The sequence below is a fragment of the Perca fluviatilis genome, chromosome 3 (assembly GCF_010015445.1).
Source record: "Perca fluviatilis chromosome 3, GENO_Pfluv_1.0, whole genome shotgun sequence".
Classification (NCBI taxonomy): domain Eukaryota; kingdom Metazoa; phylum Chordata; class Actinopteri; order Perciformes; family Percidae; genus Perca; species Perca fluviatilis.
This window is the reverse complement of record NC_053114.1, coordinates 19,724,522-19,739,109: the sequence shown is the minus strand read 5'-3', so window position 1 is coordinate 19,739,109 and position 14,588 is coordinate 19,724,522.

Genomic DNA, 14,588 nt, shown 5'->3' with positions numbered 1-14,588 from the left:
CAAGGTCAGGCAGAACAGAGAGATCCTGAAACGTCTCATCGATGTCGTCACATTTCTTGGAAAGCAAGAGCTGGCATTTCGAGGACATGATGAGAGTAAAGATTCAGAAAACAAGGGGAACTACTTGGAGTTGCTGGAGTTTTTTGGCGGGGTATGACAGCCCTCTGCGCTGTCATCTGGATTCGGCCACTGTTTTCATCGGCACCTCTGGCAAAATTCAGAATGACCTGATTCAATCGGTGGCAGATGTAATGACCGAAGCAATGAGAGAGGAGGTGAGGAACACGCCTTTTGTCTCCATTATGGTAGACGAGACAACTGACGTAATTAACACCGCTCAGATGTCATTTGTCCTGTGTTACACCACTGACGGTGGTGTGAAGGAGCGCTTTTTCCAGTTTGGTGATGTCAGTGGTGATTATAACCTGTTCACCTCTATTATGGCCATGGGGCTGGAGAAGTTTATACCTAAATTGATCCATAGCGATCAGACAGGTTTTATACAGCAACGTCAAACACAAGACAACATACGACGGACACTACACATTATGGATCATATTATTATAACAATAATAATAATTATTATTATTATTAAAACTATTCAGGCACTATATAACAATCCCACAGCACGGGCTAAGGTCAATGGGTATTTGTCAAATAGTTTTACCCTAGAAAGGGTCTGAAGACAGGGTTGTGCATGGTCACCACTACTATTTGCCTTATTCCTTTAACCACTTGCTCAATACATTAGACAAAATGAAGAAATCAGGGGAATTCATATAAAAGGAATGGAGCATAAACTGGCTTGCTATGCGGATGATATATTGATCTACATTAGACAACCAACACACTTTCTGCCCAAGCTGATGGAGGTACTTAAATAATATGGGGAATTGTCAGGATATAAGGTTAATGTAGGTAAAAACACAATTCCTAACTTACAACTATAATCCACCAATGGAGGTAAAAAGTAAATACCCATGGTCATGGCAAACTGAGTTTGTTAAGTATCTGGGCATTAATATCCCGAAGGATCTATCCAAATTAACAGAATACAACTACTCGCCTATACACAAAAAGATTAAGGAAGATATCACAAGATGGAACCTTATTCCTTTCCTTGGACTTAAATCAAGAATAGAGTCAATCAAAATGAACATATTACCCAGACTTCTATATCTATTTTAAACCCTACCGATCAGTTCAATGAATGGGATAAGATGTTGTCGAGATACATATGGCAAGGCATGAGACCAAGAGTTCATTTCAAAACATTACAATTAGTTAAAGAAAAAGTGGGATGGGTTTTACCGTCGTTTAGGGATTATTACCTTGCTGCCCAGGCAAGGGCCATGCTATGTTGGTGTGACCCACATTATTCCTCACAATGGAAAAACATCGAAGAGAGATTACTTCCCATCCCTATACAGGCAGTGTTAGCAGATTCTAAGCTACAACATTACATAAACATTATAGTTAACCCATGGGTAAAACTGACCCTGAAGGTATGGAAAAACATTGTCAAGGAATATAAAATGGAAGATCTAATTTCCCTCAAATGGTGTGCATAGGATTCAAATTTTACGCCAAATAAAATGGATACTAGATTTAAGAATAGAATAGCCTTTATTGTCATTGCACTGTGAAGGTACAACGAAAACTGGAGAAGAACTGGACAGCGAAAGGAATAACAGCCTTATCCACTATAATGAAAGAAGTAACACTGGTCAGTTTTTAAATCGCTCAAAGAGAAATACCTGCTAGAGAAACAGGACTTCTTTAGTAGAAGTGTTGAAATTAATCAAATAATCGATGCATCGAATCAGGGACATGGACAATGCTGAATCGATAATCGGCCGGGCCATAATCGATCATTTCTGTTTACAATTTAATGTAGGCCTAACAACATTTCTGTGTACATATTCTGGTATGTTTTGCACATTCAGGAAGTGCCATGTGCTCAGTGCTGTAGCTTTATGTATCCAATTTATTTAGTATTAGAGCACTGCAGAATGTTTTGTTTTTTTAAGCTATGAAAAGCTATGAATTAAATATCCTATATGGCTTTAATAGAAAAATGTCTTTGACGCATCGAGATATCAAATTGAATCGCCGACCTGATAATCATAATCGAATGATCAGTGAAGATTCACACCTCTATTCTTTAGATACTTGCAGATGCAACATTATGTCAACAAGAAAGTTAAAAATGTAACAGAGGCAAACCCAAGTGTAATAGAACTTTTTAAAAAAAGCATATAGATCAGAAATCAAAAAGGGGACTATATCATGTATGTATAAGTGCTTATTGAATCTTAAAACACATACAACATATATTAAAACAAAGTGGGAAAAGGAAGGTGGAATCAACATATCTGAGGAAGAATGGACAACAATATGGAGGTATCAATGGAAATGTACCAGTTCACAGAAATGGAGTTTGGTTGGAAAGGAATAATAAGATACTTTATCACACCATCTCAGAAGTCTCACTATGGTGATAATACCGCAGTTTGTTGGAGAAAATGTGGTAACCAAAATGCAAACCATTATCATATTTCCTGGGAATGTGCAATCATTAAAAGACTTTTGGAAGGGGATACATAAACCATACAGGAGTTATTTCAAGAGGAAATCCCTCTAGAATGTAAGACTATGTAACTTGGGATAATACCTCAAGACTGGTTTAAAGGAGATAAGTATCTAATTAACATATTGCTGGTGGCCAGTAAAAAGACTTACTAGAAAGTGGCTATTGCAGGAGAGCCCGACAGTGGACACTGTGGCCGAAATTTATAAGACGGAGCAAATAACCTATGTAAATCATAGAATGGAGATGTTCATTTCATACTGGGAAAGATGGTTTAACTACATCACATCTAATAAGCCTGATCGTATTTCTTTATTTTACTGAATATGCTATGTTGAAAAGTTTACTCCCTGTCTGTATATACTGTAGTTTTTTATTTTTTTTCTTCTTTTTTTGTTGTTTGTCTTGGTTGTATTTTTTATAGTTTTTAATCTTTTATTAACACTTGAATATGTATGTATCATATTTTCGTACACAGTCTTTGATAATTCTGTGTCAAAATGTATCTGATTCTAACCATTAAACTACAAATATATATATATATATATATATATATATATATATATATATATATATATATATATATATATATATATACACACACAAATCTGTTTTCTGATGTGACAGCACTATGGTTGTTTTTTTGGGTTTAGGCTACACAATGACTTTGTTAGGTTTGGGTTAGATGGTGCTTTAAAAACATGGTGACTGTTGGAAATGGGGAAACAAACAGCTCTCTCACATTAAACGTGCAATATATAATTTTCTGTCGCTAGGGATCTCTCAATCGAAACAATAAATGTAAACATGAAGTTGTGAAGTTGCGTGGGATCATGGGAGTTGTTGTCTTCATTGTTAACCACCATTGCCAATTAAGATGTATCTGTTCATGGACGAGTTATTGTATTAATGCTTTATTCACGTTTTGTTTATTTATGTTATGTCATTCTAATGAAATAACTAAAGATAATTAATTAGATTATATTTGTAGTGGTAGCTGACCAGTTAGTAAGCAAGCAAGCTAAGATTAGCCAGCAGCTAAAACCACAAAATCACAATATATTTCACGTCTGTGTACCCTCTCGGATGTTTTCAGCCCCGGGGGAAAGAGGTTTGTTGAAACGTTACTTCCTGTCGCTGGGAGACTTACTTTGCCGGTGGGGATGGCGGGGCGGCATATCTGGGGTAGACGGCCTTTGTTGTGGCTTGATTCTGGCCCTGACGCGGGTGCCAGCCTTGAACATATTTTCTGGTGTTTTCCCATATTTTGACGGAAGTTAGAGTAACTAGAGGGGTCAAAGATTATATGACACCACTGACAGGCGACCACCAAACGACACGGTCCCTGTCATTGAAGTAAAATCATAGATGGGTTTGAACATTGTTGGAAACATTTGGTATAATACAAGTACCTAAAGTCATTTTTTTAGACATTTTAATGCAGAAATATTACATATTACATCTCATCTTTAAAGTATGCCGTTTTGTCAACCCATCCATCCACCCCACAGTTGCAGCTTTTATCCAATTAAAGCTTTAAACTGTATATGTTTTTTTTTTTTAAAGGTAATGACAAACAATGTGTTTTGGTTTTTTAGTTTGGAGGATGTGTTGGACATGTGATGACAGCCTGTCTGTTCTATGTAAAGTTAAGTTATAAACAGAAACAGAAGGTAGGACTATTCAAAAGGCATTTCCATAAGGATATCAGAGGCAGATATCAACCATCAATTAAAGGTCAACTAGATTCCTGTGGTGGAGCAGATTGAAGGGGAGGTGGTTTGACCACAAGAATAAATATATACAAAACGGACTAAACAGGAGAATAGATTGCTGTCACAGTTAGTAATTTCATGGTTTGATTGATTGCTGGCATATTGTATTGCTCAAACTGGAGGTGATTAATCCGTATTTGCACAGTTCAAACCTCTGTGTCTCTGACTTGTTTGCCTTGCCAGCAACGCTGCTGAACACAACTCTATGTCACTTTCCTTTTGAATGCATTCTTTTCTTAATTCCTCTTTAAATGCCCTCATCTTCACTGATGTGTGCGGGGCACATCTGTGAGCGAGTGACTGAGTGAAAAGGTCTGAGTGAGTGTTATTAACCTTGCATTGTTTACTCAGACTTACATATATGCATGAGCTGGCAGTCCTTAATTCCACACTGATAAAAACCATTTAAAATTTCAGACAGAAAATGAAACCTGTCAAAAATGTACACAATTGAAATTTGTTAAATTAATGAGATGAAAAGAATATGAAAGGGCGGCAGCAGGTAGACCAGATGACGGGGTCAATGGGAGACACTATAAAACTCATTATGATTGATGACGACAGATCGGAACATTTGTGCACGCTGGGGGAGAATTAATTGGAAAATTAGTAACCATGGTAAAATAATGTGTAGTCAACAAACAATATGCATAGATCTATTTTAGAAGAACTTTAATATTTTGAGTGGAATACTGTTTAATACCAAAACAGCAGACCTCTTGTTTGAATATTTAATGCAGATGTTTTTCTCAAATTTTTGTATAAAAATGGTAATACTATCATATAAATGAAAAAACAGCCCAGTCAAATTGGAAAGCGTGCATTATACACTCTAATTACATCCACTCATATCCTGGGAGGCATGTTTAAAGATGCAGATTGAGTGTTCAACAGATGACTTCCATGGCTGTCGATTTTATTTTCTCACAGGATGCCATGCAATAATCTTCAGGTCAGAGAACATTTTCATAAATAACCCAGTTCAAGATATTGTAACAGCGAGGCATGATATTGCAAATTCCTCCATAAGATTGCAGAGTTCAAAAAATAATTGGACATCCAGGCAGTCATTTAGCTTAATCGGTTTCCCATGGAGATTCTGACACACTGCATGTAGCTGTTTCTCTAGAAATGGGTTTTTGAATTGCACCCTTGAGAAATTGTGTTTCTCTAAATAATAACAATAATGTTGATGTTAATTCATTCATACTGTACAGATTGTTAAAATCTTAAAATGAGTAGTAAAGAAATTACAGTAAACAAAACTAAACTGATAGAAAATATTTTGGATGAGAAAAAAAAACTAATCAGAATAAAATTCAAGGGATTAAACTGATCATTTAAATTTATTATAACAAAAAAAAAAAAGTCATATGGACAAAGGACCTGAAGACAGGAGTCTAAAAATAGACTTGAGTGAATAAATTTCTCTCTTCAGCCATGCAGACACAGGGTCATTAACATAGACTTGGCTTAATTTCTAGATAATTTGCTATTCCCAAATTGCAACACATGGTTTAGTGTCTTGGTGGGACTTTGATGCCCAGAGCATGTCCTCCCCGTGTCTGGCAAAATGTCATGATCAGAGCAATGGACAGCAACAGGAGGCAGTATGCAAATATAAATTCAAAAGGGCTTTAAAACCCCAAATAGAAGAGGCCATCCTGAAATGAGCTAAAAAATCAGACACACAAAACCTACATAAACACATGCCCAAAAGCTACAGATCAAATTGTGATCAAACATGTTATAGAAGATTTTTCAATCTGTAATTTTTTGAGTCCTCACATATAACACATGCAAATACTCTTTTTAGTTGTTAAAGCCAACATATACATGTAACATGTTTTGACAAAGGACTGGCGTCATATGCTTCGATATAATGAAAGTCTAAACTCTGACTCAAACTTATCCTGCAAGATCTATGACCAGCCACTCGCTGTGTAAGCACAGTTGTTCACTGAAGAAGACAAATACAAGTCAAAGAGAAAGATCTGGATGTACAGGTAGAAATTGTTATAAAAGGAGCTCAGTCAGTGTGGGTTTTACATTATGCAGAACACAAACTATGCATCATGCAGTTTACCAGCCTGACAGGTTGTACGTAATATGAAGACAAAAAATGTTTTACAGTAACCCTCTATTTGGAATGTAATCAGCAGGCACTGTGCAGCATAAATAATCATTAAGCAAATCATTGTCTAATTCAAATTAGCAACTCATTGAATTTAACCGTTTGCCAGTTCCAATCTGTGACTTCAACACACAACAGACGGTTACGAGAATGACAGGTAGTTGGATCTTTATTAGGGTCTGGTGTGGTTGGTCCAAAAGAAAACAATCTGGAGGTTGTCGGCTCAGCAGTTCTCAACAAAAGACAAGTAGGCAAAAAGGTGCAGGCTCTCTCTCAGTCCAACAGAGCTCAACAAACTGCGTCTCACCACACGGCTATACTTAATACAACTGGGTCTCCAAGTTAATTCATAATGCCTGCCAACAGCCACCCATCCAAAAGAAAGAAGGCAATTGATAAGAAGAACCTGATAATATTAGCCTACTACACAACCTAACATGGACACATGCAGATTATATCAAACATGTTTGACACAATTCAGGTAGCCTATTTGTCCGAGAGCCCCCAAGTGCTTCAGGTATGTCAAGTTTGAATAATAAAAACCTTCCAATTCAATAAAAAACAGAATCTGTTATCTGGGGAAGCCTCCTCTGATGGCCACAGAGGCCAAACAGACACAATTCTCCCCAAGTGAGTGGTCAGCTTAACGCGCCCATATTATACTCATTTTCAGGTTCATAATTGTATTTTAAGGTTGTACCAGAATAGGTTTACATGGTTTAATTTTCAAAAAACACCATATTTTTGTTGTACTGCACAGCTCTCTCTACCTGCTGTAGATCCTCTTTTCACCTGGTTTCTGTTTTAGCTACAGAGTGAGACCTCTTTTCATCTTCTTCTTCTGTACTATCTTTGATTGCACTCGCACATGCTCAGTAGCTCAGATGTAGAGCATGTCAGCTAGCTAGCTCCATAGAAGTAAAAGACAGGCTGTTTCACCAACTTCAGTCAGTTACAAGGCAGGATTAGCTGGGAGACTTCTAAATGAGGGCGCACATGTAAGTAGTTCTTTTGTAGATTATGGTGAACTTGTGTGTGTTGTAGCAGTGCTTTGCTATTGAGAATGAGGTACAATGCTAGTGTTAGCATTAGCGTTAGCATGCTAATGCTAATGCTACGAGCTAACGGTTGCGGATAGCCAGCTCATTTCGGATTGTGACGTCACAGTCCGAGCCGATTTTGAACAGCTCACTAGGAGACTGAAAGCAGGACACATTCAGAAACCGTATCTCACTCAAAACACCATGGATGGATTTTTTTCAAAGTTTGTATGTGTGTGGAAGCACCAGAGACACAAAAGAACACCCCAAATACCAGAAAAAGTGTTTTTTTCATAATATGGGCACTTTAAGCAACTGGAACATTAGCTGGAATGAAATGTACTGCAACGTTGATAAAATCTGTCCCAACTGATGCTTAAAACACATGTACAAGCACACACCAGCAATAGCTCAAATGCTAATGATAATATCCACAATGTAACAGTTTTGCCTCACTGTCTCCAAGAAATTACATTCCAACTATTTGCTTAAGATAGTTTAGAGAAACCGTATTCAGCTTTTATCGTATGACTAAGATTTCTACAGTATATATAGACAACTCAATATACTTGGTAAATGATAGGTCATATGTCAGTACCATCCTTCTCTTCTAACTCTCGGCAAGAAAGCAAATAAGCGTTATTTCCCAAAATGTTAAACTATTCCTTTGAGGCTAAAAAGTCTCAGACAAGACACAAACCTTGGTATGACTTTTACCTGGGTAATACTTTCTGAATTGGAACAACACAATACAAATAAAATCAGAGCCATATTATATATTATAAACAGTACTATATGAGTCCCCTCTAGCTCTGCACCCTTGGAAGTGTCAGTATGTCTTTCATATTATTAAACAATTGCACTGCTGTCTGCATATGGAAAACAACAACTAAAGACAAGTAGTGAGCCCCACGTACAGCCAGCCAATCACAGCAGTGGCTCACGCAGCTTTTCTAATGAGCCCCAAAAACACACTAAATTTGTGTGGAAGCCAATGCACTGTAATCTAAACCAATTATTGGGAATTTAAATAATTGTTTTGCAAAAATCATGCAATACTGCAGTTATTAACCATATTCAATGTGCTGTGATGTGCTGTGATGTTTTTGGAAAATTTCCCTTCTCGCCTCTGAAGTGATGATACTGCTTTGAAGGCATTTTTCTGTAAAAATGCAGCAGTGTCAAAGTAGACATGATGTGATGCTGCAAAACTTGACCACATGCATAGGAAGAAATCTGCCACTCCTGCACTTTTCTCCTTGTTACTTACCCCTGACCTGCTCTTAAAAAATATAGTCAGCAGCATTGCACCGCCTCTAATGATGTGTAATCGCAGTGGTTTCCTGCATAATGCCTTCAATGTTGGGAGAGACCATCAAGCACCACTGATATCTAGGGACATTATAGGCAGATGGTGATACTCTACTTCACTTAACAGAGAAAGAGAAGACATATTTTCACACCTCAATAAATATACCATTGAATAAATTCAGATTTGGAACAGAAGGTCATGAATTTGCTTAATTTCTTAATGATTTTATGCTATATTGTATGTTGAAAATCATGAATGGCTTTGATTGATGTTTCTCCTTATGTGCTGTGTGTATTCCATCATTATCCTGAGAGCAGTGAGAGAAAACCATCAAAGTTACTCGTGTCAATCTAAGCTCTTTAGAAGAAAAAAAAGTGGTGAGCAAGGCTGTTTGAAAACTCATATCCATGTTTGCTTATGCTGATTCCATTCCTCCTTGTACCCCATTCTATTTCAAAGCAACTGAAAGCAAAGTAGTACCACATTTGAATTCAAATGGAGATGCAATTAAATGCCAAAAGACCAAGGGAGAATATGACTATGGGGATGTTTATGCATTAGACTTCCCCATGTCATTGCAAAAAATGTTAGAAGTGACTGTTATATCAAATGTGATCTGGAACTTGCTAAATACACAGTATCATCTTAAAATGGGGTGAAATGGCCAATTAAAATAGATCATGATCTGATGTGGGACATTATTTACATTTCAAAGTAATATAATTTCTGTATGACAGATCGCCATACCATAACCACAGGATTTTTATTATTAGTGCAGTGGCTCTGTCAGTTGGTTTACCACTTTAGTCCATACCTAAATATCTCAACAACTATTGAATGAATTGGCCTGAATGTTGGTACATAACTTTGTTGGTTTTTTTTTTAGCAAAATGTCTCAACATCTATTGGACGGATTACCATGAAATTTGTTTTGGATATTCATGTTCCCCACAGGATGAAAAGCAATCATTTTGGTGTTCCTCTGACTTTTTATCTCCAAAATTTAAAAGCATCACTATGCCTTGTTACAGACTCACAGAGCCATTAGTGTGGCTGTAGACTATTAGTCTGAATAAAAGAGCAGATATCAAAACGTTGGCCCACAAGTTCACCATTATATGACCAAACGAACAAGATATTTTACATGAACATATAATGGGGTTATTATTTAGAAGAGTCCTTAATGCATTTGTTACTTCACTATGTCTACAAACTAGATCTAATTATGTGGTTGGGTGCAGAAATGAGCAGTGTAAAGTGTGGATGCTGTTCCAGGTTAGCAGTGCATTAATATGAATTAAGCAGCCAGTGTGTGCTGGCTAGCAGCTGTTTGGGGCCCCAAGTACAATCCCAAGAAGCACCTTGGTCCCGAACAAGTGCTAGCTGCAATGAGGTGCATCATAGTGACTTTTAATTTCCCTCTTCACCGTATCATATTTGCAGCCGGCCTGGGAGGGGAGGAGAGGAAATAGATCCCCAGATTATTTCCATCTATAATTTCTTATCTGGTGGTGTGGGTTCCTTCTGCCTCTCCTCTAATGCTACCCCCCCCCCCATCCCTCCCCTGCAGGCACTGCCTTTGACTCCCTGGGTGTGCCACCAATCTAGAAATTAAATTTGAGGGGAAAATTAGAAATGAGGGCATTTTTTTTTTTTTTTTTTTTACTTTTCAATGAGACAATTTTGATGACAGGCCTTTCAAGGCTACAATGGATCAAGGGTACCCTTCACCTTATGACCTTGTCACCTATATCCCACTGGCACCCTTTTAACCCCTACCATCCGCTCACTGTCTGTTCTCCCACCCGATTAAAGAGCTCTACATCTTAAAAACAGGCAATTTCCAAGCCAAAGTGTGCCACCTGCTTTTGGCAGCTGGAAGCCCTGGCAAATGTAGATAAATGAACAGAGCCACCTGAGGGATTTTATGAATCTGCTGCTGCTTGGCAGATTTATTTGCTCCCCGCCACAGAGAGCTGCACTGGTAAGCACAGATTACGGTCTACAGCACAACTGCCCCTGCCCATTCTCCTGTTCTACCCTCTGTGTGTCCACCCATACAAGCACTGAGAGGTTGTTGACCTGTAATTCATCAGTATTTTAAATTGTAAACTGCAGGCTTGTGTTTTTCTGTGTCTTCCCCCACCTCATCATTGCTGCACAGCTCTGGAACAGTTCATGTAGTGCCCTTGAGACACTGTGAATATGTTTGTTTAGTGCCTGATCTAATCTTACATCATTATGCAGAAGGGTATTTGAATATATCTTGTAGAATTGTAATTAGATCTTAATCAAATGCACTGTTGTTGTGTACTACAGTATACATATAGCTATACAGTATATTACCTCAGTCAAACTCCATTCTGTATTTGATTAGAATTCACTTTGATATTAACTTAATTAAAATGTGGAATAATGTATGGTTACAGATCTTTTATTGTGTTGTCTAATATTCCAAATATTAACCTTGTGTTTTTTCAGCTGCCTTTGTGGTTAAAATCATTTCCCAGTTATAGTTTGATGGAAACATAAGATTATGTTCAGCATAGTCTGGCTCAATGGACGCATATTGCTGGGATAAAGCATGACGCCCCGGATGTCCCTACCCTCTCGCTATTTCCTCCTTATGGGATTAGCGCCAACGAGGATGGCTGTGATTGGTTTAAAAAAATACAAACAAGCCAGCGTGGTTTTTTTCCCCTATCCCAGAATAGATAGGCGGTGTAGCCAGACCATGTTCCAGCGCTGATAAGAAAGGTCTGGCAATGCGAAACTATGTTCAGTGGGACTTTTTTGTACAATATTGAAGATGTTGCAAATTAGTAGTATATGATCTAGGAGCCAGGGTTGCAACCTGTATCCTCGTCGCGCCTGCTTTACAGGTGCCAAATGCAACAGGACAACATGATAATATGGCTGAAAGCTTAACTCAAACAGATATTACAAAGAAATAGAAAAAAAATATAAAAACCCTTGAAAACCTCAAAGTCTAACTGACTAACCAACATGTGATCACTGACATGTCGGGCTGGGCAATATATCGATATTATATCAACATCGATATAAGAAGCTAGATATTTTTTTCAATTTTGGATATTGTAATATTGTGATATGACATAAGTGTTGTCTTTTCCTGGTTTTAAAGGCTACATGACAGTAAAGGGATGTCATTTTCTGAACAGACCAGACTGTTCTAGCTGTTCCATTATTTGCCTTTACCCACTTAGTCATTATATCCACATTACTGATTATTATTTATCTAAACTCTCATTGTGTAAATATTTTGTGAAAGCACCAATAGTCAACCCAACAATATCGACATTGATGTATTTTGTCAAAAATATCGTGATGTTTGATTTTCTACATATCGCCCAGCTCTACTGACATGTAAGGTCTGTGTGCTAAGTTAAAATTATCTGTAATGAAATTGACCACACATGAACACAGAAATGTCGTGAGAGCTGTGCCCATGTGCCTGTTAGCTATAAATGCATGACATTATTTAGTCACACACACACACACACACACACACACACACACACACACAAAATGGCAAACACTCTACAAATGAATGTACAATACCAAACAATAATAATTATATCCTCTCACAAATGACTTGTGTCATTCATGTTATTTTGCGTAATCCTCTCATTGGATGAAATTTATTTTGCACCTGAATGTAATGCCTTTTCCCTTTTGTAGATCCTTTTTGAAATTGAAGGTCAAATTTCAGACAAAAACACATAGCTGTCAGTGACCGGTCTGACTTAAAGGACAATTCCAGCGCAAAACGAACCTAGGGGTTATTAACAGATGTGTACCCACTCGATCGCTCTCTGGAACATGTTTTCATGCTAATCGAATGTGTTTGTAGCTTGAAAGAACCTAGCGTGGACCGCTGATTAGCTTACAACGCTAGTATTCAAGGTACAGGGAAAGTAAAAACAAATTGCTATTTATACCACTAAAAAGGCTCAAAATGTCACCAAACTTCAACGGTAGCATAATGAGGGTCCCTAAATATTAACTGAAGCATTGAGAACATTGTAAGTGTACAGACAGTTTACTGAACAAAGAGCTGCGGGAGCTCTGTGGAAGGGCTACGAGAGAGAGAGAGCTACCAGTAGTCAATGCCGCAACACAGCCTCGTACTTCGGGAAACTGGTGGTGTACCTGCGGACATTGTGAAGCTATGGGTACCCAACAGGAGTGTCTGTGTTGCACGGAGTGGGACCTGTTGCGTCGCGATACCGAAGAGATGCTGTGTTTCGTACAGTCTGAAAATTTCCCCTCTCTGATAAACAGGGCTGTACTTGAAACTTTTTTACATGTCCCAAAAATAAATTAGAGACAGCGACCCAGACCGGAGGGACCAGATGGACAGTTATCCACTGAGTAAGTAGCTACACTAGACAAGTTATGTTTTACATCGGTGCAATTATTTCAAATATATTGAGCAAATTGCTTTTGATTTTAGTTTGCATCGTCAGCTGTAAGTCATGACTGGTTTTCAAGACGGCAGCCGCATGTAAACATGAACGTGAGTGTCTTCTATAATCTATCTTTTCAATAAACTGTCTGTACACTTAAAAAGTTCGCAGTGCTTTGGTTAACATTTAGGGACCCTCATTATGCTACCGTTGAAGTTTGGTGATATTTTGAGGCTTTTAAGCGGTACAAAATAGCGATCTGTTTTTACTTTCCCTGTTCCCCTGAATACTAGCATTGTAAGCTAATCAGCGGTCTGCGCTTGCTTCTTTTAAGCTACAAACACATTCAATTAGCATGAAAACATGTTCCAGAGAATGATCGAGTGGGTACAAATCTGTTATTAACCCCTAGGTTCATTTTGCGCCGGAATTGTCCTTTAAAGGGGAGTTCAATCTGATTACCTGATGGCTTCAGTTATTATTATGTATTACTTTTAAACCAAGACATATTAAGCTGTTTCACAAATGTGAACAGTTTCAGTGTTAGTATTAGTATAGTTTGTAGCGTTGGTTTTTCTGTAGTCTCAATACATAAGCCATATAGTCTCACTATGCTGTTTGTGCATTAAAAAAAACCTAACTTTTTACACACACTTTAAAGTCGACCTGCAACACAATTTTTCATATTTTCTTCATTTTAACTCTGCATATGTTAGGTTTTAAGTTGCCGTGTTTAAACTGCGCGGTGCCAGATGCCTCGGCAAACTTGGTTTTCCCCACATGTTGTGGACCACAGTAGATACAGTTCATGGTGTTGGTGTTTTTGCTAAATCCAAGTCATGTAAACTCCCTCAGCCATCCCTGTCGGAAACAGTGTGTGTTCTTGCCTTTTTCGCCACGGCCTCTTCTGACTGAATCTCATCGAGCTCAATGGTTCGCTTCGACATGATTGACTTTTACGGACAGTAACCGTGACACCTTGAAAGCGAGGCACACGAGTGTAGATGACGTTACCAACGCAGCTGACTAAAAACTCACAGACCCTCCCCCTCTCACACACATTGGCCAACTCTGGCACACTACCTCCCTCCTCGTTTTTCAACATAAAATAAAAAGTCAAAATTGCAGGTCACGCCAGTAGTTGAAAAAATTAAATAAAATACTCACACTGTCTCAAAAAAATTTAGTTTTCCATTAAGCCTTCAAGCACCTGTAATTTTTTCCACATCATATCATTCATAGTCATCTCGGTGCTAGGCAACACCAGTGAGTATGCAGGCAAAACAATTAAATGACGAGGCTGCTGG